The sequence below is a fragment of the Manacus candei genome, unplaced genomic scaffold (assembly GCF_025592945.1).
Source record: "Manacus candei isolate 608988 ecotype Guabito, Panama unplaced genomic scaffold, ASM2559294v1 h1tg000045l, whole genome shotgun sequence".
NCBI lineage: Eukaryota > Metazoa > Chordata > Aves > Passeriformes > Pipridae > Manacus > Manacus candei.
The window spans coordinates 9,635,195-9,657,767 of NW_026138093.1; the positions used below are offsets into that span (position 1 = coordinate 9,635,195).

The following is a 22,573-nucleotide window of genomic DNA, read 5'->3' on the forward strand; positions in this document are numbered from 1 at the left end:
AAGACAAGACAGAACCTTTTGATCATAAACCTGTGAGTTAAGTGCCTTTTGCCAATATCCCTGCACGCTCCCCGCCTCCCCTCCTGCACCTCCTCAATGCAAGTGCAGCTGGCGCTTGGAAGGCAGGTAAAGCTCTTGAGAACTTTTTTCTAGTCACTATGGGGGCAGACCATAAGTGCAAACGAAAGGCATGTGTTTATCGTCTGGAAAGTTCTGTTTTGCCTGCTGCTGTTTCTATCTGGGAAGACATTGGAATGCTATTAGATGCCATCCTACAGGGAAATCATACAAAAGAGGAGTCGAGCCGAGCCGAAGGGAGCCGATGCGGGACCAGAGGTCACAGTGGAGCCGCGAGCAGCCAAGCGGCCCCGCCAGGATGAACGCAGTGCTAGCGATTCGGCAGTACATGTCCAAGACGATCGGGGACGGCGGCTACGGTGTGGAGGTGCTGCTGATGGGCCAGGAGACGACCTTATGAACGCTGTGACTGATTTCCACCTTAAGAAGCTTTCTGCTTCTCGTCTGAGCGGTGCTGCGGAGCTGTGCAGCCGTGTCGAGCCTGCCTGCTCCAAGTGCCTGCAGAATGGCTCCCGGTCCGGCGCCGCCGAGTCCATTTGTGCCCAGTGGGCAGTGGCGGCCGCGGCGGGGTCGGGGGAGCAGTTTTCAAGAGAAACAGGTGACGGGGGGGGGGGCAAAAGACGGAAAAAGGAAAAGACAACTTAAAACTGACATTACCCCAACTTATAAATCAAATAAGATTGCAGTGTTTTTACAGCAATAAGTGTTAGGCATGGTACAGGCATCCCTCATTTCTCCCACAAACTAAAGTGTTGTTGAGCGTGCTCATGGCATTCTCAAACGTTTTCTTCAAAAACAGAAAGGGAGACTGACGAAAGAATCCCTTGAAACAAGATTAAAAACAAGGCAACATACTTGTTTAGCTTTTTGCATGTTGCAGAGGGTTGTTAGGAATCTCCTATAGTTCACCATTTCGCGTCTCTTACATGAAATTTGGCTGTTTCCCCCGGGGGCAGGGTGCGGGTAGAAAATTTGCAGACGGAACGATGAGACGAAGGGGGTAGTCTTGCCCCCTGCAGAAGTAGTTCTACTGCCTTTATGACAGAGTATCATTGCTCTATGAGAAGGGTTGAAGATTTCCAAGACAATATCCTGTATTTTCTTGCTGTATTTGTCTTTTGCATGGAGAGTTATGCAGGATTTGCAGATTGCTGATGGCGGCTATGCCATAAATTTCCTCTGAATTATGAAACTACTAAGAAGTGCACAGCCAATGACTACTTGAAATGTGTGTGTGACTGATGAGTGTCTGAGGTGGCCACCTAAGTGTGACTGGAAAAAACTGTGTGAAAGAAAAAAGCTACATGAATGTGTAACTGTGTAAACTTAAAAATACTTTCCGTCGGTGTCGAGATTTTAAGAAGATGTTGAGGCTGAGGTTAAATAAGAGATTCTCATAAAAATTTGGTATTCTATTTCAGCCCTGTATGAAGATTGTGGAGGTTAAATCTCAGGTGGAGTTTTTCCACTGGTGTTGTTCCTTAGCTGTGTGAGCTGTGCAGGAGACTACTAGTTTTGGAGCAAGTAAAAACCATAAGCCAGCAAGCATTAGTGCAGGCTGCAGAGTTAGCAGAGCCCAGATGGTAAGGTTTGGAGACTTGGCAGGGAGCCAGCTTCCATCCTCTGCTACCATACGTTCTTTACATCTGGTCCCGTTCGAACTGGTCCAAGAGCCACGGCATGTGCAATCTCTTGTTTGATCTGTTTAAATGCCTGTTGCTGTTCAGGACCCCACTGAAAGGTATTCTTCTTACGGGTCACAAAGTGAAGAGGGCTCACAATCTGGCTATACCCAGGGATGTGCATTCTCCAGAAGCCTATGGCCCCCAGGAAAGCTTGCGTCTCCTTCTTGTTGGTGGGTGGAGCCATGGCTACAATCTTATTGATGACATCTGTTGGTATCTGACGTCGTCCATCTTGCCATTTCACCCCTAGGAACTGGATCTCTCTGGCAGGTCCCTTGACCTTATTTTTCTTAATGGCGAAACCGGCATCAAGGAGAATCTGGATGATTTCCTCTCCTTTCTCAAAAACTTCTTCCGCTGTGTCCCCCCATACAATGATGTCATCAATGTACTGGATATGTTCTGGGGCCTTGCCCTTCTCCAGGGTGGCCTGAATCAGTCCATGGCAGATTGTTGGACTGTGCTTCCACCCCTGGGGCAGTCGGTTCCACGTGTACTGCACACCTCTCCACGTGAAAGCAAACTGCGGCCTGCACTCCGCTGCTAAGGGAATGGAGAAGAATGCATTGGCGATGTCGATGGTGGCATACCACTTCGCGGTCTTGGACTCCAGCTCATATTGGAGCTCCAACATGTCTGGTACAGCAGCACTCAATGGTGGCGTGACTTCATTCAAGCCACGATAGTCCACCGTCAGTCTCCATTCGCCATCGGACTTGCGTACAGGCCAGATGGGGCTATTGAAGGGTGAGTGTGTTCTACTGACCACCCCTTGGCTTTCCAGCTTACGAATCATCTTATGTATGGGAATCACAGCATCTCGATTAGTCCGGTACTGTCGCCTATGCACTGTCTTAGTGGCTGTTGGCACTCGCTGGTCCTCGACTCGCAGTAATCCTACAACAGAAGGATCTTCTGAGAGGCCAGGCAGGGCAGATAATCGTTTGGATTCCTCTTCAATCACCGCGGCTATACCAAAAGCCCATCGGTACCCCTTCGGGTCTTTGAAGTATCCTCTCTTGAGGTAATCCATGCCCAGAATGCAAGGGGCTTCGGGCCCTGTCACAATGGAATGTTTTTCCCACTGGTCTCCTGTCAGGCTTATTTCAGCCTCTACCACTGACAGCTCTTGAGACCCTCCTGTCACCCCAGAAATTGAAACAGTCTCTATACTCTTGTGTCCTGAGGGCATTAATGTACACTGCGCGCCAGTATCTATTATAGCTTGGTATCTCTGAGGATTCGATGTGCCAGGCCATCGAACCCACACAGTCCAGTAAACCCTGTTGTCTTTCTCGTCCCTCTCCTTCTCCTGGAGCCTCTGGCACTGGCATCAGTATCAGTTCCCTCTCCGTCATCTCCTGACCTGTTTTGCTCTCCATCTGGTCGTAGGCTTAAAGTGTCGGGCGCTGGTACCCACGACTTCCTTTTCACAACAGGGGCGAGTGGTATCTCAGGTGGCAGGGTTTGAGTTTCTGCCTCAACCTTAGTCTTCCGAGCATAATCCACAGCAGCTCGATAGGCACTTGCCAGGCCCCAGTACAAAGCAAAAAACTGCATATTTGGGTCCTCGTAAGAAAAACACCCTTCTGCCAGACGACGTACCACCTCATCAGGATCAAACACCTGCTCTGGTGTGAAATCCCAATTAATGGGAGGTGTCACACGCCCTACCAATTTACCAAAGTTGACCCAGATTCCTTGCCATCCAGGGACTGGTTTTTTCAAGGCCCTTCCCAAAGTTCCAGCAAATCCCTTTGAGTTTCGACGTTTCCTGCAACAAGAAAAGCAGTACCACACCACCTTTCCAATGTTAAACACCACTTCCATGGCTTTTAGAAATAGTAGAACCGTTGCCAAACAATTTAGGTAAGGATTGGGAACAATTTTGATCCCAGGGACCTCAGTCACTAGGCCTTTGATGTCATAATTGAGGAAAGGCAGGTATTGGTAGATGCTTGTTGGGTTAGTTCTCACTGGATACCCAGCAGCATATATAAAAACAGCCAAAATAACCAAGAAAATGAATAAAAAGGCCATGTTTATATATTTTTTCTCTCTTTGTTCCCAAACAAAGCGATATTTATATAAACAATAGGCTCTTGGCAGCTCTCCCGGTAGTGTTCCCAAACAATGGGCAGTGTTTGCACCAACTTGGCTCCCTTCCCAGACTTGTTCCTAAACAACTGTGGCAAAACCAAAACAAACCGGAGATAACCAGAGATAAACCGGGCGGAAACACCAAATAATGTGATATGGTTTGAAGCTGGCTCCCTGCCAAGTCTCCAAACCTTACCACCAGAGTTCCCCCCCCCCCCAAAACCTCAGGGAGAAGAGGGAGAAAAAAAAAATGAAAGAAAACCCGAAACGAGAGAGAGACAACCAAAGTGAGATATATAAATATATTTACACTTATATATAATTAAAAAAAATAAGGGAAAGGGAAGGGGGAAGGGAAAAGGAACAAAACCAAAATATTATGTATATAAATATCCCAATTAGCGGCCCAAGATCTATCCACTAAAAAAGTTAACAAAGAAATAGCTCACTACTCTCCTGGGACAACCAAGGGTCGCTCCGGAACGATCGCCGGCAACCTCTGTCTCCCAAGGTCGACAAGGCCCAACCAGGCCTCGCTCCCCAACACGGCAGACTCAACAGCAGGGAACCTGCACCTCCAAGCCGCCGGAAGGAAAGAGAACGAAGGCCTCTCCTCCTTTCTTCTTATAATCTGGCTTACGTAAAAATCGTAGGGAATACTGGGTAAATCTGGACCCTTCCTTGGTTACAAACTAGTCACCAAGGAAGGCCTAGCCCAAACCACCACACCAGAGCATGGTGCACAACCATGCGTCCAGGTGCCCGGGAACCATTCTTGCAATTCGTGGAAGAGCTGCAAGATGCTGTAGAGAAACAGGCTTTTGACACGCAGTTATAGAAGCTGCTGGTTACACAATTAACCAGAGATAATGCCAATACAGACTGTCAAAAAGTGCTATCCTTGATGCAATGATGCAGGCTTGTGCCGGGGTGGGGTCCTTAGACTGTCAAATAATTGCATTTGCATCTGCTATGGCAGTAGTGAGGGTCGTTTGAGCTTTTCTGTGTTGTCCAGGGTTTAAATCAGGAGTTGTCTATGTTGCTGCCTTGCTTGTTCAGCCCGTTGCAGGGAGGCCCTTGCAGACTGTCAAGGCCCTCCTGCATGCTTTTTCAAGGGCATCTGCAGTGTTGTGGATAGTGTGTCTTCAGGCCTCCTGGCTGGAGGCCAGAGCAGACCAGTTATGTTGATCAGTGTGGCCAGAGCTGAAGTGTTGTTTTAAAGAGTCCTTACATTTTATCTTCAAAACCCCTCCCGTGCAGCAGCTGGTAGCAATCGTAATTGTAAAACAGCTAGTCCTTCATCCTTAAGATGTGCCTTGCCCATTGCAGCTGTGTTCTCAGCAAAATAGCCTCACTACTTGTGACTGCTGCTCGTTTCATACCAGACGTATTGCTTGCGTAATTTGACTAGTGGATGTTTAGGATTATGCGAAGGCAGCATGAGTTAAGTGCCTTGTTAATCGGTTGTTCTAATAGCAAACTTGCAAGACCTTTTGTTCATGTCGCAGTCATTGCTGCTAATTATACAAGGCAATTCTGTGCTATAGCTTTCACACCTTATCCACCACTGATAATTTCTAAAAGAGACACAAATAGCTCAACTTATACCTTTTTGTGAGTTATGTTTCCCAAGCAGAGTTTCGTGAGTGTCGAAATGAGAAATTTGGTTCTACTGATGCACCACAAGTTTTTTGATCACTGCTGGTTTCTGCCCTAACCTGTACTCTTTGTGATGCTCAAAGCTTGCTGTTAATTGTCCAAACAAACAAACTTCTGTAGTCATGCCAGGGGTTTGGGTTGTGAGACTAGGAGGTACTGCTCAGAGTTTTCTTTTAGAACATACAGATCCTGTGTGACTTAAGCAATGGCTCCTACCTAGAGAACAGCTGTTGGCCCTGCAACAGCTTGTTAAAGAGCAACTTGATTACATTGAACCATCTCAGAATCCTTTAATTACCCCTGTCTTTGTGATAAAGAAAAAATCTGTGAAATGACGACTGTTGCATGATCTCAGATGGGTTGGTGCAGTCATGGTTACCATGTAAGCATTGGTTTATTGACCCCTTCTGTACTTTCTGCTGAATAACCCATTGTTATTATTAATTTGACAAGTTGTTTTTTCACAATCCAGTTAGACCCCAGTAATAGAGAAAAAGCTGCATTTTCAGTTCCATCTGCAGAACCTTTCGAGCGTTAGCCACAGAAAACCCTCTCCCATGGAATGAAGAGCTTTTCTATAATTTGTCAGTCGTTTATGATTCCAACATTATTTTCTGTACTAATGCAATTTTCTGACTGTCTTTTGTTGTCATTATATAAATGATATTTCTGCTGGCTGTAACCATTGAGGATCAGCTGGGTGTGTTGGACACTGAAACCAGAAAGAGTCTACAATTCTTTGGCCTAGTAGTTGCTCCTGACACGGTGCAGTGAGAGGTACCCTGGAAATATTTAGGGTTCACGTACACAAAAAGCAGTCATTCCTCAACCAGTTCAATTGGGTATTAATGTTAAAACTCTTACTGACATACAGTAGCTATTAAAGTCTTTAAATTAGATTGCATCGTACTTGAAATTGCCAAACACCCAACTGGCACCTCTATTTGACCTGCTCAAACATTCTGACAATTTTCAGGAACTGAGGGAACAGACTGAGAGAGCTGACTAACAGAACAGTTTGAACTATCCAACAAGTAGAGCAAGCTTTACATTCTAAATTTGTTTCACACATTGATCATTGTCAAATTGTCTAATTTTTCATTTTTTGCATATCACAGAGTTCCTTTTGTCAAAAACCTGCTCCTGGATTGTTTGAGCACATAGCTCAAATCACCCTTAAGGCTAGAGAAAGATGCATAGAGTGTACTGGCAGAGATCCAGCTCGCATTGCTGTACCTGTACAATCTCATTACTTTGAGTGGTGTCTGACAAACATAGATGAAATGCAAACTGCTTTAGCTGGGTTCCACGGCCAAATTTCTTATCATTCATTAGTCCATAGAGGGAGTGCAATGTCTGGGTCACCTTAATGAAGGCCTTGAACCAAACCACCTTTTGTGCCTTGCCTGCATGACCCGAGCAGCCTTTTCCTACCTGTCTGGTAGGAGTTCTGTTAAATGACAGTGAGGCCAGCCTTATAGCAGCCTCAGACCCCTGACGAAACCGTTTTGTACAGTTATGCGGCAGTGTATAGGTAATTGGGATTTGTTGGAAGAACAACCTTGTACCATAGGTCATCTAGGACTGTTAACCTGTTAACACCTTCTCACAAAGTGCCTTTTAACCACACTGAATAGTGAAAAAAAAGAAAAAAAAAAAACCCCTAGATGGTCTTACAGTCTTGAGAAAGACAGGTAAAGCTGCGGTAGTGTGGAAATAAAATTTGGATGACAGCATCAAATTGTTCATCAAGAAAATTCTCCTCAAATTGTGGAACATCGAGCTGTAACCCTTGCTTTTCAGTTATTTCCTAATCAACCTTTGAATGTTATTGCTGATTCTGCATATGTTGTTAATTTGTTACAGCGACTTGATCAGGTGGTGTTGTATTGTCCATTTCCAGGTCTTATTTTTCAAGCATTGTTTGTACTCTAAAGAACTCCTTTACAGAGGATTGTTCCAGCAGGTTTGCTATGCTTCGATCCAGCGTAGCTTCATGGTTTTTCACCTCTTTTAGAGTTTTGGGAAAAACACACTGTGCTTTGTCAAAAGCCTCCTCCAAACTGATGATCTTGTGGTCCCTGTGGGAGCTGAGAACAGACCACAGCATGCAGAAGCCTTCAGACGTCTATTTAGCCTGATTCATTCTATTGCTCGCTCGGTTGTTGTCTCCTGTCCAGATTGTCGTAGCGCCTGTGCTCCTGTCTGTTCTAGTACTAACCCTCGAGGTCTTACGGCCTTACAGATTTGGCAATCGGATGACATTCAACTCAATGAAATTGGTAATTTGGGGCATGTCCATGTGTCCATTGGCATGTCTTCCCATGTGGTGGTTACTAATACACATACTGAACAAAAAGGTCGTGGTGTTATTGCTGCATTTGAAGTGCCCGCTCAGGTGCGGGTGGACAATGAGCTGCCTTGTGTCTGTAAATCTGTCCAAGTTTTCTTTGCCATGTGGAAGGTCACTCATGTTACGGCTATTTCACATTCTCCTACAGGACAGGCTATTGTGGAGAGGATGTATGGTGCCCTGAAGCAATTGCTTCAAATACAGACAGAGGGGGAATTGTGGGGAATCTCAGCTAGACCAAGACCCCTGTGATATAGAACGGAAAGCTGACTGAGAATGGAGGCCCTGGTGCTGACAGCATGCACCCTGAGAAGAGGAGAAAAACATCAGGAGAACAAGAACACTGTTCCTGTGAGAACAAAGATACTGTCCCATGAGAACGAGGACTTATTTTGAACAGAGTGACTGAGAAAAATATAAACATCAAAGGAAAACAGGGACAGATGTGCAGAAATGTTGTGAGAAAGTAGAACTAAGAAAGTCCAGCTAAAGTCCACCTATTAGCTGTAAGAATTGTAGTTTGTGTATTTAAATTGATCTATCTGTGTAATATGCGTGTGCCTAAAAAGCTGTATTTAAGAGGATGTAAACTGCAGCTCATGGCTGCTGCTGCTTCCTATTCTTTCCAATAAACTTTCTTGCTGAATATTATGTGTCGTAGTCCGTCCCGACCACGACAATGTCATATGATGGATGTGACATCACAGAGGAGATGTGATGTCACAGGAAGGATGTGATGTCATGGAGAAGACGTGGTATCACAAGGGAGATGTGATGTCATATGATGGATGTGACATCATAAGGGAGCTGTGATGTCACAGAAATGATGTGATCTCATAGGGGAGCTGTGATGTCATGGGGAGGTGTGATATCATAGGGTAGATGTGATGTCACAGGGAGGATGTGATGTCACAGGGGAGGCCGTGACATCACAGGGATGATATGAGATCACAGGAGATGTGTGATGTCGTATGATTGATGAGACATCATAGGGGAGATGTGATGTCACAAGAAGAATGTGACATCATAGGGGAGATGTGATGTCTCAGGGAGAAGTGATGTGTCATGGTTTGAGAGGTCCAAAAACCCAATTCCCTAGTCCAAGCCCCCTCCCACATCTCAACCCAATGTGAGATGGGTTTTTCAGACAACCACATGAGACTCAAAAAGGGGGAAAGGGAATATATTACAATGACTGTACAAATAAATGCTACAATACATTATATACAATCTTAGCTATCTTTACCATGACATAAAAGTATTTACAATGGATCAAATCTCTTCTCCCCTCCAAATAAAAGTCTAGGAGGGAAGAAGAAAAAGATCCTTTTCCACGTTTAGGGCAGCAACAATGTCTCTAAGGCAGCAGGCTTTCTTTTTCTTCTGCATGCAGCATCTGGATCTGGATCTCTGCCAGTATTCACGAGGGGGTATCCAAGCCCCCTCAGCCACTCATTTCCAAGCAAGGGTCTTCTTCCGTGGGCTACGTTCACCCGGACAGCAGTCGTTTCACCACGGTCTTCGTGTCAGTCCGTATCTTCAGGGGATTCAAGCCCCTTTGCAGAGCTCCTGTGCTCTGCCTCAAGCAGCGGGGGGGCCAAGGTCACCCTCTCTGCATTCTTTCTCGGAGCTTTCTAGCTCCTTTCTGCAGTGCTGTAGCACTCTATAACTCTTTCAAGTAAGAGTCCATCATCCTCCTCTCTCTGGGAGGGGTCTCCAAGGAGTTTGGGGTTTTAGTTTCAGTTCTTACCCAAACTTTTTCTGTAGAACTCAGTTCTCTCTCTGCTGCCAGCTCTTGTTGTCTTTCTCTCTCTCCTTCCAGGAGTTCTCTCTGCATTGCTGTATGCCTTTGTTGCTGCTCGGTCTTATCTCATCTGGCTCTCTGCCACTGCTCCGTCTACTGCTGTTCTGCCGCCGCTTTTAGTATCTCTTGCTGCGGCTCACAGTGGAGAAACATCTTCAGCTCTCAACTACAGAACTTGGCCCAGTTTAACACTGTTCCAAGTTCTTGTAGCCCCCAGCCAGGGGCTGGGGGGCCAGAGCCCTGCCAGGGGGGCTCCTGCTCTCACCTCGTGGCCTTACAACATGGCTACTTCTTCAACAAAAACTACAACTAACTTTCTTCTCTTCCGGTCTGAGTGTGATATGTTTATATTTTGCAGAAGCGCCCATTGGGTAAAACTTCAAAACTTCAAGAGTCACCACCCCCTGGGGTTTTACCATTTTATAACTGCAGGGGGAAATCTTTCCCCCCCCCCAGATGTCACAGGGGTGATGTGATGTCATAGGAGAGATGTGATGTCACAGGAAGGTTGTGATGTCATAGGGGAGATGTGATGTCACAGGGAGCATGTGATGTCATGGACAGGTGTGATGTCGGAGGGATGATGTCACAACAAGGATGTGATATCACAAGGGACATGTGATGTCACAACAAGGATGTGATGTCACAGGGAAGGTGTGGTGTCACAGGGATGATATGACATCACAGGAGAGATGTGATGTCATATGATGGATGTGACATCATAGAGGAGCCTTGATATCACAACAAGGATGTGATGTCATGGGAAGGATGTGATGTCACAGGGTAGGTTTGATGTCATGGGGGCTGTGATGTCACAGGGAAGGACGTGACATCATAGGGGAGATGTGATGTCACGGGGAGATGTGATGTCATGGGGATGATGTGATGTCACAGGAGAGGATGTGATGTCACAGGGATGATATCACAGTAGAGATGTGATGTCATATGATGGATGTGACATCATAGGAGAGATGTGATGTCATAGGGGAGGTGTGATGTCACAGGTAGGATGTGATGTCATGAGGAACAGGTGATGTAACGATGAGCATGTGATGTCACAGAGGAGTGACACAACCCACCCCCAACCTTGCTCCAGCTAAAGCCGTGGAATTTGTCTTTGTTTCCCTTGGGTTCAAGGTCAGGCTGTTTTATTTCCAGGGATGTCTAGAGATGAGTTAAGGGGAGCTCAGACCTTTTGGTGAGGAAGGACTTGTTGACTCTGGAGCATTTGAACTCAGCCTTTGTTCCTGGTTTCTTCCCACTCTTTCAGAGCAGTTCATTTCCCAGGGTGAAAGCTCTGATTCCCCAGCACAGTCAGGTTCTCTTGAGCTCAGGATCTTTCACTGGTCTCATTTTTCTCCGGTATTAATTCTGTGCCAAATTCTTGCTTCCTACATCAGTGAAATGTTAGAAGAGAGAGAATCTCACCTGGATCTTGGACAGAACAGTTTTAGACTTCTTTATTCTATTGAATTCTTCTCTAATAGTTCTGGATGACAGGACACCCATGTGGAAAGTCCCTTTTCTGGTTTTCGGGACTTAAAAGAGATGCTTTTCTGATGTCAGTATTTATTGTAGTGTTGTTTATTCAGCTCTGAGGGTTGAATTGAGTGTTCCTTGCACCTTTAAAAAGTGCAACCCCTTTCATCTATTGTTTTAAAAACCATGAATTAGATGTCAGATGACATAAAGACAGCATGTAGAGGTAACCCTGATGTAAGTGATGGTTCCAGTCATCCCGTGTATGGATCAAAGATTTCCAAGGCTTTGTACCAAGGCAGGTGCTTCTCCCTGCCCCCAGCCCACCATAATTTTTAAGTGTGGATATGGATATTCTTTAGCCCTAGTTTCTTCATTTGGATCTTTTCCTGAAAAACTGAGATCCTTTGATCTGGTATAAACTATGAATAAAGTGGGAAGAGTTTTTCTGAGGTTCTTCTCAAATAGCAGGCTTAGGGAAAGAAGGCCCTCAGGTACTTTGGGGGAGCTGTGGAGAGCTGAGCAGGAAGGCTCAGTAAAAGAACAAAACCATCACTGTGCACAAATCTGGAAAGATGAAGGAGCTTCGGGAAGCCCTTCACGTCTGCAAAGGGTTTAGTCTTTTTTAACAGCTTACAGGAGATGGTGGCTCTGAGCCTCCTCCCCTTCCAGTTCAGCTTTTGGCACAGTTGTTTGCAATGTCTTAGGTGTTAAAGGACATGGTGAACCAGATCTAGGAGTTTGTTTTCTGCCTCTTTAGGTTGTTCCTGTGTTGTGCAGAGCCCTTGCTTGTTGGAGTGCTGGTGTCTGTTCCTGGCAGCAATGACAAGGAGGTTCTCTGGTACAAACCACTTGTCTGAAGGAAACAATGTCTTTTAGGACTGTCCTGGTATCTGAGGCACCTGCTGTTCAGATCTGCAGCAGACTTGCTGGTAAGGCTACAGTAGGACCCGTGAGCAGGATGGAGAGAAAAACACCCATGAAAAATGGAAAAAGAGAGGCCTCGTCCACTTCTCCTCACCAATTGGGTCCCCACTGGGGCAGGCTGGGCAGGAATGGCATGGAATGATGTGACAGGGTTATCACTGTGTCACTGTCTGTCAGGCTGAACCTCTGGGTCTGCATTTTCCAGCCCACTGAAAGCTGAGGGGAAGCAGTGAGAAGTGGCAAAGCTGCAAATTGCAAGTCAGCCCCAGCAAGACCTGCATTTTAAAAATGTTCTTCTAACATTTTACTTGCCAGCAGCAGTAAGTGGCTTGGCTGGGAAGAGGGATAAAAACACCTTTGGTCTGTGTAAAACTCGGGTTAGGAAACTTGCAAGTACTCTTTGGCTTTTTATTAGAAGCAATGAAAAATGTTGAGCTGCTGTGTTGTCAATCTCATTGTAAATGTGCAAGTTCGTTTTTGAGCTGAATCAAATGGTGATGTAATTACATACTTCTTCTAATTATGGAGTAATTATATACTTCTTATAATTGTTGAGTAATCACTTTGCTATAACTAGAATTTAATGTTACAACTAATTGTATAATTACTGTATATTAATATTGTTATCCAGGAAACTTGGAGTAGAGTGTTATCCTTTTAATTCACATTCTGTTACTCAAAAACTATTTTTAAAATCTAGTATAGTTAGCCACTGTAAGAAAGATTAATAATGGAATAAAAATATCATCAGAGGAAACACATGTTTTCCTTCCAGGTTCAGGTGGATGAAAATAAAAATATTAGCATGTTAAAACTGTACTGTAGATAGAAAAAGTTTAATTTTCACATGAATTTGGCATATAAATTGCTACTAGGCAACCCACTTTTATGCTTAAAGTTTGAATCTATCCCATGTGCCAATCTGTCAACACTAATTTTTAAACTTTCCTACACATTGGAGGGGAAATGCTTAAAAAATGCATCTTTTTTCCACAACCAGCTGAGTCTTTAAGTGTTTCATGTCACTAGAACCTTAAGAATGTATATTGCATATATACAGTTGGCCATTTCTAGTGACTTCATTGTTAATAAAATAATAGGTGCATATGACAGTCACAGGTTGTTGTGTGATGGTCACAAGTAATGAGTCACAGACACTGGAGAAACTGTGACAGATGACAGGAGAAATGTGCTTTGTTGGGTTGTATCTGCTCCCAAATCACAGCCAGGGACAGTTTCACAAAGGTGCAGAAGGAGGGTTTGATGTACAATTGAAGAGCTGAGTTCAAGGAATGTGGATGCATTTTTGTGGTGCTGGTTGAGCAGCCTGGGTCCATCAGAGTGATGTCAGACAAAATAACTTTGCTCCTGCAGGATTCTGTGTGTGGAACGTGTGAAACGTGGTTGTTCTTCTGGCAGGATAAGAAGTTTTGCCTTCATTGCTGTATCTAAAACGGGGTCTGGGGCTTGTGTAAACTTCAGTGAAATCCAAAGTGAATCCATCAGGCTCCATGAAACCATCCCACCTTCACCCTGCTGGAGTCTGTCCGGGTGCTCTGGTGCTGTGGCACGGTGTCATCCAGGGAGAATTTGAGCAATAAGGAACTGGGCTACAAGGCAGGTTTACAAAGAGTTTCACAAAACTGACCCCCTCCACAAAACCTCAGAAAATAAGTGAGTCACCTGTTACCAGAACAATCCCTGAAAACACCCTTTGTGCCACTCTGTGAACACCAAAATCATGGAATGGCGTGGACCTGCACCGTAAGTAAATCAGAGATTGTTTGTAGGAATCCCCAAATCAGGAGAAAATCCAGATCACTCATCCGTGGTAAAATGTCCTGTGAGCAGGACTGAAATGTGCTGCACACACACGTGTTAGAGCACATCATGGAAATATGGGAGATTTGAAAATCGTTTTCAGATTTAATAACATTTCAGTTTTAACAGCTCATTTAAAACTTGAATGAAAATGTGTAAATCCAAAGAGTTTCCCTTAAAAACTTAATTAAAACATTGCTTTTTTATTTTTTTTTTTTTAATTCCATCTTATCTAGGTTTTGTAGAGGACTCAGGTGTGAATATTCAATCTGCTACTTGTGACAATGCCTGACTTCACTTACAGTATTTTTAATAGTTATATTCTGTTTAATCTCATTCTCATACCTGTGATCTTAGACTTGTGTGATTCTGCTGTTGTTTGTAACAGAGAATTTCCTTTGACTTCACTGTGAGAGCTCTCCACAGAATGATGAACAGTAGTAATAATATTAATAATTTATAGAGCACTTTATATGTTCAAAATACAGGATAATCTTTAAATGAGCTCAGCTTTGCTCTCAGATATGTGAGTGAACTCTTCATTGGTTTGAAAAAAAAATTGTTACCTGACATGCATTTTTTTTTTATTTTCTAGTCTTACTGGGTATTTTGGAAAAGGTTTCTTTATTTTTGTGGGGCAGAATATTGTTTTGTCTTAAGTTTGAGATCTTAAAAGGTTTGCAAAGGACATGGAGGTTGCTGTGGTGTCCTCTGATGATTTCAGCTGATAAACTGAATGCTTGAAATCCTTTTATCTTTGAGGGGACTGCAGGTCATGCTGGAAAGCAGGTGTTACTGCAGGTGACTTTTTCTGCTCTATGCAATGAGTTAGCTTATAAACTCCTAAGGGAAGCATTTTTCTGGTGAATTCAGAAATTTTTACCAGTGTATCATAGGCACAAGAATTAACACTAATGTTTGGAATCTGCAGTTATCCCACAACTTTTCCAGAAGATCAGTAATTTCTGAGAGCTGGCTCCTGTTTGCAGTATAGAGCAGTCAGCTCTGCAACTGCAGGGTTGCTTCATGTGTTGGTTGGTTTATTTTCCAAGGTTTACAGGTACCATAAACTGTTGCCAAAAGCAGGAGAAACGATGAATAATATTTTTTCTCCCCAATAGCCAAAGTTTCGTGTGTGTGTGTTATTGGTATAAATAGCAAATCTTCTTTTGAGTAGGAATAAGACTTAGTTCATGAAGACAGTGAATTGTAGCAGACACAAGGTCTAACATTTGTTCTTCTCCCCCCTTTCATGTTTTTTCATAACAGATAACACTAATTATTCTTTGTTAAATGATACTCAGATGTTCTGCAGCACCAAGAAATTCAATGTGTGGGTACCCTTTAAAGGCCTGATTCCATTTTCTAACTCCACAGTGCAAGTGAATGCATCCAGCAGCCAGGGCAGCTTGATAAGTGATGCTGTAACAATTGTCAGGCCTCCAGGAGGTGAGTGTGAAAAAGTGCTTTTTCTGTGCATGTAACAATTCCACAAACACTCTGTTGAACAAAATGTGATTTGTTATCTCAGCTGAGGACTGGAAGTTCAGAAGAATATGTTTGAATTAGTAGTTCTTACTAACAAAATTGTTCTTTTTGGCTTCTAATTTGTCATGGCTGCTGATTCTGTGCTGCATTGCAGAGTTGTCTCAGGGGGGTTCTTGGTGCTGACTCAGTAACTTGGTGCTGACTCATCTACAGAGCAGAGCCTCAAAGAATTGGTTTGTATTTCCTGTGTGAAACAGAAAAGGGAAGATACTCTGAAAAAAGAATGGCCTGAGCAGTGAAGGGCTTCTTTAGGCTCTCATGTGCTCTGTGTGTGATTTGCACAGCACAGGAATGTTCAGCAGTGACAGATGTGAGATTTTCCTTTGGACTCTTAAGCACCTGCCCTTTCCTATCTGCTTGTTTGCCTCTGGAATAGTGCATTGCCTCTGCCTCTGGAATACTGCACTGCCTCTGCCTATGGAATACTGCACTGCCTCTGCCTATGGAATACTGCACTGCCTCTGCCTATGGAATACTGCACTGCCTCTGCCTATGGAATACTGCACTGCCTCTGCCTATGGAATACTGCACTGCCTCTGCCTATGGAATACTGCACTGCCTCTGCCTATGGAATACTGCACTGCCTCTGCCTATGGAATACTGCACTGCCTCTGCCTATGGAATACTGCACTGCCTCTGCCTATGGAATCCTGCACTGCCTCTGCCTATGGAATAGTGCATTGGCTCTGCCTATGGAATACTGCACTGCCTCTGCCTATGGAATACTGCACTGCCTCTGCTTATGGAATACTGCACTGCCTCTGCCTATGGAATCCTGCACTGCCTCTGCCGATGGCTTGGGCTTGTTCCCAGCAGCCAACATTGACCCTACGGACCTGTAGCTGCTGCTGTTGGTTCAATCCCTACAGGAGATGGTTCCTGCAGCCAGGGGATCTCAGCCACTGTTAGTTTAGGCAGCAACACCTCTGGGACTGGATGTTGAACCCCATCACAGGATCCCTGATCTAATCATGCAAACAAGTAGGAATCCTATCCTACAACTCATATTTGCATCTGAAAGAATTTGTTCCTGCAAGTGGATCACTGAAGCCAACAGGCCCCCTTAGAGAAATGAATATTCAGCAAACACAGCAAACTGATGTTGGGTCAGAATTAATTAGGAAAAAAGATCAAACCTGGATATACGAGATTTTTCCCTGTGAGACAGATTTGTTTTTCCATTTTGCTTAGTATTGCATTGAGAGTCACATCATAAAACTTCTTTTGAAAGGTTTCCTTTATATCAAATTTCAGTCCTTTGGATAAATTAGTTGTTATTCTCTCTTCTCCTTTTCCTTCTACTTTTTCTCTCCCTTTTTTCACTCTCTTCTCTCCCTCTCTTCTTTCTCACTCTCTCTCTCCTCTCTCATCTCTCTTCTCTCTCCTCTCTCTCTTCTTTTTCTATTCTTTGCTTCTTTCCTTCTTTCCTCCAGGATTCTTTTCCAATGGGATTCTTTCTGTTCTATGTCTTCTGTTTCTTTTTCATTTTTCTTCTCTTACATTCTCTTATGTCACTTCATGGGTTTTTAAAAATTTAAAAAAAATTAAAAGTAGTTTTTTAAAAAAAACTCAGTGTGAAAAAAATCACATTTAAGAATATTCCAAATTCTCAAACATTTGCATGGTATCTATCTAACTTCAGAATAATATAATCTCTGATTTTGATGAATAGCAGGAAATGTTTTAAACAAAATTCTTAAATGAAAAATCGTGACCATTTCTTCTCTAGAGGCAGTTTAAGGAGACAGCAGGATAGAGCAGGGAGGAGGAAAGAGCTCTCCTACATCTCTCATCAGTGACCCAGCTAATTAAATAGTGTCAGTGGGAAGCTGTGCATTGTCCATTCCAGTTCCTTTTGTCCAGAAAGATGATTTCATGAGGATACAAGGGTAGGATTGCAAAAGTGCTTGTGTGGAAAATTGGGAGTTGTTTTAATGAAACCAGAATTCTTCCCTAAGCTCTGCAGCGTTGAACTGATTGTCATTTTCATTAGTGCTACTTTCTTCTTTTCTTCCCCTCTCCCAGGCTGTTCAGCACATCTCTCAGTGAGCTCACATTGTGCCTGTTCCTGGTTTTGGGGGGGTGTTGTGGATGGCAAGAGATGAGAGAAGTGAGTCTCCTTCCTGAACAGTTGTGTCTTCAGACTCTGGCAGTGGGAGGCACAGAGGTGCCCTCTTTGCTGCTCCCTTTCCTAAACTGCAGCCAGCTGGGGCTCAGCCTGACCCCACACATCAGAAAGGGCCACCTCAAGGTTGCTTTAAACTGAGGCTTGATGGAAGTCCCTGCTCATCAAACTGTGGAGTTTTCCCAGCAGGCAGTGACACTCCAACTGTGTCCTTCTCTTCCGATTCCCTCCTTCCCTTTGCCTCCCCCCCTGTGCTTTTGGGGCTGGGCAGATCTCCCCCAGCTCCAGCTGGGCCCTTTCCATGCTGCAGACATGTGGCCCCTGCACTGATCAGCTTTGGGGTTGCTTTCTGTCTTCTGGAGCTGCACGAGACAGTTGGGACACGAAGATCCAAACAGCAGCTGGAGTTGCCTGGGAGAACATGGATGGTTTTGCTTGTTAGGGAGAGCCAGGGGAGAAAGGGAAAACTGCACAACAGCTTGGAAGAGCTGATTGATCATCTGTGAGCAGGGAATTCACCTCATTGCAGAGGTCTCACTGCAGGTCTTTCCAAAACCTCAGCCTTAGCATGAGATCCAGGCTGTCCTTAAGATCTCTGGGAAGAACTCTGTGGTAGAGGAGATTTCCTGCTGCAAAACTGCAGCTTACTTATACTTCTAAAAAAAAGAATAATATATAAAATTGGGGAAAATGGGTCATGTGAAATCTAGCTACCTAAAATCACATTAACCTATTTTAGACCAATTTCAATTTTACCCAAAAAAGGACACAATTTAGATGAAGAATGCCATTTTTATATAATCTCAGGCATATTCATGCTTGGGTTTTTTTTTGTTTTGGTTTTTCTTTTCATTCTGTGTAAATCAACTGGACTTTTCAGTACTATAATTAAAGTCAACCTAATTTATGTGACAAGTTAGGTTCTTCTGTTGAAGGAATTCTACAATAAAATGAAGCTGAAATTCCTGGTGAAAACCTACAGAAGACATTTGGAAAATCACACTTTGAAATTTCTCTTTAGAACCATTTTCCACATATATGTAAGTATTAGGAATTGGATCAGTTTTAATGTTACTTTACTCCTGTGTTTGCACTGCTTTTCTAAAAAGCTCACTTTTTAATATTTTTTATTTTTGACAACTCCTACCCCTACAGTTTTTAGAATAAAATGGCATTTTCATTAACTGTCAGCAAAGGCAAATGTCTGTGAGTTGTTGGTTGGTTGGTTGATTGTTTTTTTTTTTTGTCATGTCATTCTGTATTTTCTGCACTTGAAGCATCTGGATTATGGAAGTGAGCCTGGTCATCATAAAGCCCTTGAGTAAAGGGACAGGGTTTGAAGGTTTGAGCCACTTTGCCCAGCTGAGGAAGCTTTGAAGTTCCTCTGCTTGCAATGAACTCTGTTCCTCCAGCAAAGTTCTGTCACCCTCTTGCATTTTCGTCACCTTTCCATATTAGGGGAAAAAAAAAAGCTGAAGTGTGGGAAAATGAAGGTTCTTTTAAGATCTAGTTGAGGCTGAAATGTAGAGGGAATCAAATCACTGCTTTTTTCCCCATCTTTAGCTGGGGAAAAAAACAGAGATGATCTTTCTTAAACATGACAGCCATAAACATGCTTTTACTTTTTTTGCTGGTTCTATGTACAGTTAAAAATTACTCTGTGGGATTTGTCTCAGTAGTTTCAAAAAGATCTGAGATGGAATTTTAAAAATCTGAAATGAAATTTTATATCTGAATTCTTGAAACCCTTTGCATAATTAAAATATTTTCCCTTCATATAGCTTGTTTCCACCCAAACATTAGCTTGGCTACCATGTAAAAGGGGATATTCTTGTGCTGTAAGGAGTGGAAAATGTAAATCCCTGCAAAATTCTGAGACAATGAGACACAAAGGCCACTGAGAGTGAAGGGAGAAAAGGAGAGAGAAAGGGAAGATACAGCAGTTTATTCTTTTCTATAGTAATGATACTTGCCAAACATACCTTAATGTCTGAGATTTCTGATGTTATTTTTGGCTTTTTTACTGTCATCAGGTGAGTGAATATGACCTTTATGCAAAATAAGCCAAGATCACAATTTTTTTTCAAACTAAGGATAACCTCTTAATTTTCAACTCGTGTTAAAGAAACCTTTTCCCAGAGTTCTCTGCTGCCTTGCCATATAATTGAAGTGAGGGAATGAAAAAGTGTCACGCCAAAGTCAAGGAAATCAAGATTTGGCCTTCTACCTGCATTTCAGAGAAAAACTGTCACAGCTGTCTCCCAAATAACTTTGACAGAAGAAAAAAGAAAACTGGACTTGAGTTCAGTTCGTGTTCCTCTCAGGAGGTGCCTTTCCTGACACCGTCCCTGCTCTTCTGCACTCCCAGGGAGCACTGGGACTTTGTTTTTCAGGGTGATTTGCTCCCTTCTAGTCCAGTCTGCAGCCACTTGGGATTTCTGTCTAATCAGAAGTTCTGCTCAGCTTTACTGAACGTGTGAGAAGCAGAACTGGCACACAAACTCTCTGTAGTCTGTAGTGTATTAATGAGTAAAATTCTCCCAGTTTTAAGCAGACAGTTGTGTTATTTATCATAGCAAATAAAGTAAGGAAGAATTAGTAAGAATGGGGCAATGGTTGTAATTCTTCTGCATATATTTAAAATATTTCTTTGTGTGACCTCCCTTTCATCACTTCAGATTTGTGTCTCAGTTATTTGCCTTTTCTGTGACTGTTTCAGAAGAAGGACTTTTCTATTCTTGACTTCCCAGCTCATACCTTTTATTCCTAGGATCAACTGTCTTCTCACATTTTTAAGAAACCAGATTTTTATGATGTGGTGAGTTAGTGAGCACAGTATGAGTGGAGTCTTACCAGAGATTTCATTACTACTTCCTTACATTTACATCCTACATTTATAGCACTATGTAGGCTTTTAAATTTATTCCTAAAGTTGTCTAAACTTTAGAGAAAAAAAAAAAAGAAAGGAAAAAGAGGAAAAAATGAGAAAAAAAATAAAAAAGAAGGAACAAAGAAAAAAGAGAAAAAAGAAAAAAAGAAATACGCGAATAAATACAGAGGAAAGAAAAAAGAAAGAAAACAAAGGGGAAAAAAAAGAAAATAAAAGAAGACAGAAAAAAAAGAAAAAGTCCTATTCTCCCCGCCGCAAGGACTACAACTCCCACAATGCGCCTCGCGGGGCGGAGGCGTGGCCGCGCGCTGATTGGCTGCGGGGCGGGTCAGTACAGGCGGTGCGCGCGCAGAGCGACCGCCATTTTGTCTGCCGTAATACGTAATGGCGGCGGGGCCTCCCCTTCGGTGTGAGTGCGGGGTCTGGGGATCCCCTCGGGGGCTGCGGGGAGCGCGGCTGTGGGGGGAAGGGCTGGAGGGCTCGGGAGGGTTCAGCGCGGGGGTTCAGGGGTTCCCGGGGACGTTGTGAGGGGTCCCTGAGGGGGTTCGGTGTCCTGAGGGGACTCAGGGAAGAGTTTGAAGGTCCCTGAGTGAGTTTGGGAGTCTCCGAGGGGGTTTTGGTTTCTGAGGAGAGTTGGGGTGTCCCAGGTGGGCTTGGGGGATCTCTGATGAGGTTTGGGGGTCCTGGGGGGCTTTGCGGGGACCTTTTCAGGCAGTTTTGGGGTCTCTAGGGGATTTAATGGGTCCCAGACGTTTTTGAGGGTCCCTGAGAGGGGTTGGGGGGTCCCTGAATGGGCTTGGGGTGTCCCAGGTGGGTTTTGCGGGTCACTGAGAGGGTTTAGGGGGTGCTGGGGAGGGATGAGGTCTCTGAGGCAATTTGAGGGGTCCTTGAAGAGGTTTCGATGGGTCAAGGGGTGGATTTCAAGGGTTTTGAGAGGATTTTGTGGGGTTCTCTAAAGCCAAGCAGTGGGTTCAGGGGGTTCTCACGTCCCCAGAGGAGGGGTCCTAGGGATGCCCCTCAAAATCCAGGGGGGGAGATGTACCACATCCGGGTAAGGGGATCCCAGTGCCCCCAGTATATCCCAATGACCTCCCAGTTACCCTCAGTATGGCCCAGTAACCCCCTCAGTGACCAGCCAGTGTATCCCAGTGACCTCCCACTGCCCCCCAGTATGGCCCAGTGATCCTGCAGTGAGCACCCAGTAACCCCCAGTATGGCCCAGTAACCTCCCAGTGTTCCCCAGTGTGTGTCCTGGTAATCCCCCAGTAACTCCCCAGTTCTCTCCCAGTGCCCTCTCAGTGTGCCCCAGTTCACCTGCCGTCCCTCCCAGTGCCCTCCCAGTGTCCTCCCAGTGTCCCTCAGTAACACCCCAGTCCCTCCCAGTGCCCTCTGGTTCCCCCCAGTGTGTCCCAGTATCCCTCAGTAATCCCTCAGTGCCCCCCAAAGCCCCCCAACTGTCCCCAACGTGTCCCCAGATGCCCTTGGCCTTTCTGTGAGTGGGGGGGGGGGGGCGTTTTTGGTGTCAGAGGGTCCAGGGGGGTCTCCTGGGGTGAGATGGATGGTTGGGGACATCAGGGATGGGGTTTGTGGACAGTGGAATTGGGGGTGCCAAGGGGGGAATTGGGCCCATGGAGAGGCCCTGGGGACATTGGAGACACCAGGGGGGTCTCGGGGTGTCAAAGGGGGAACTGGGGACACCAAGAGAATCTTGGAGACACCAGGGGAGGTCTTAGGACTCACCTGCTCTTGGTGTAGCCCCTCCTCTCTCCCCCCAGGCCCCTTTAACCCTCCCAAATGTCCCCTAACCCCCATTTTCCCTTTAATCCCCTCCCCTCACAGATCTCTTTCACCTCCCAATGCCCCCAAAACCTGTTTTAACTCCCCCAAATACACCCAAAAACCCCCAAGCCCCCTCTAGATCCCCCCAAATCTCTTGCATCCCCCTCCTCAAATCTCTTCAAACCCCCCAAAGAGGGATCACCCGGCACCCTGGGACAGGAACACAGTGGGCTGTACTGGGAGGGCACTGGGCTGTACTGGGGGGGCACTGGTGGGCTCAGGTGTCCCACGACAAGGTGGCCCAGCTCCAGGAGAGATCTGGGGA

The 22,573-nt window shown here is 44.7% G+C and overlaps 1 protein-coding gene across 1 annotated transcript in view; it reads right to left on the reverse strand.

Moving 5' to 3' along the window:
* LOC127474822 (zinc finger protein 11-like) overlaps positions 1-22,573 on the reverse strand; it is a 705,018-nt gene that overhangs the window by 515,000 nt on the left and 167,445 nt on the right. The window lies entirely within an intron of this gene.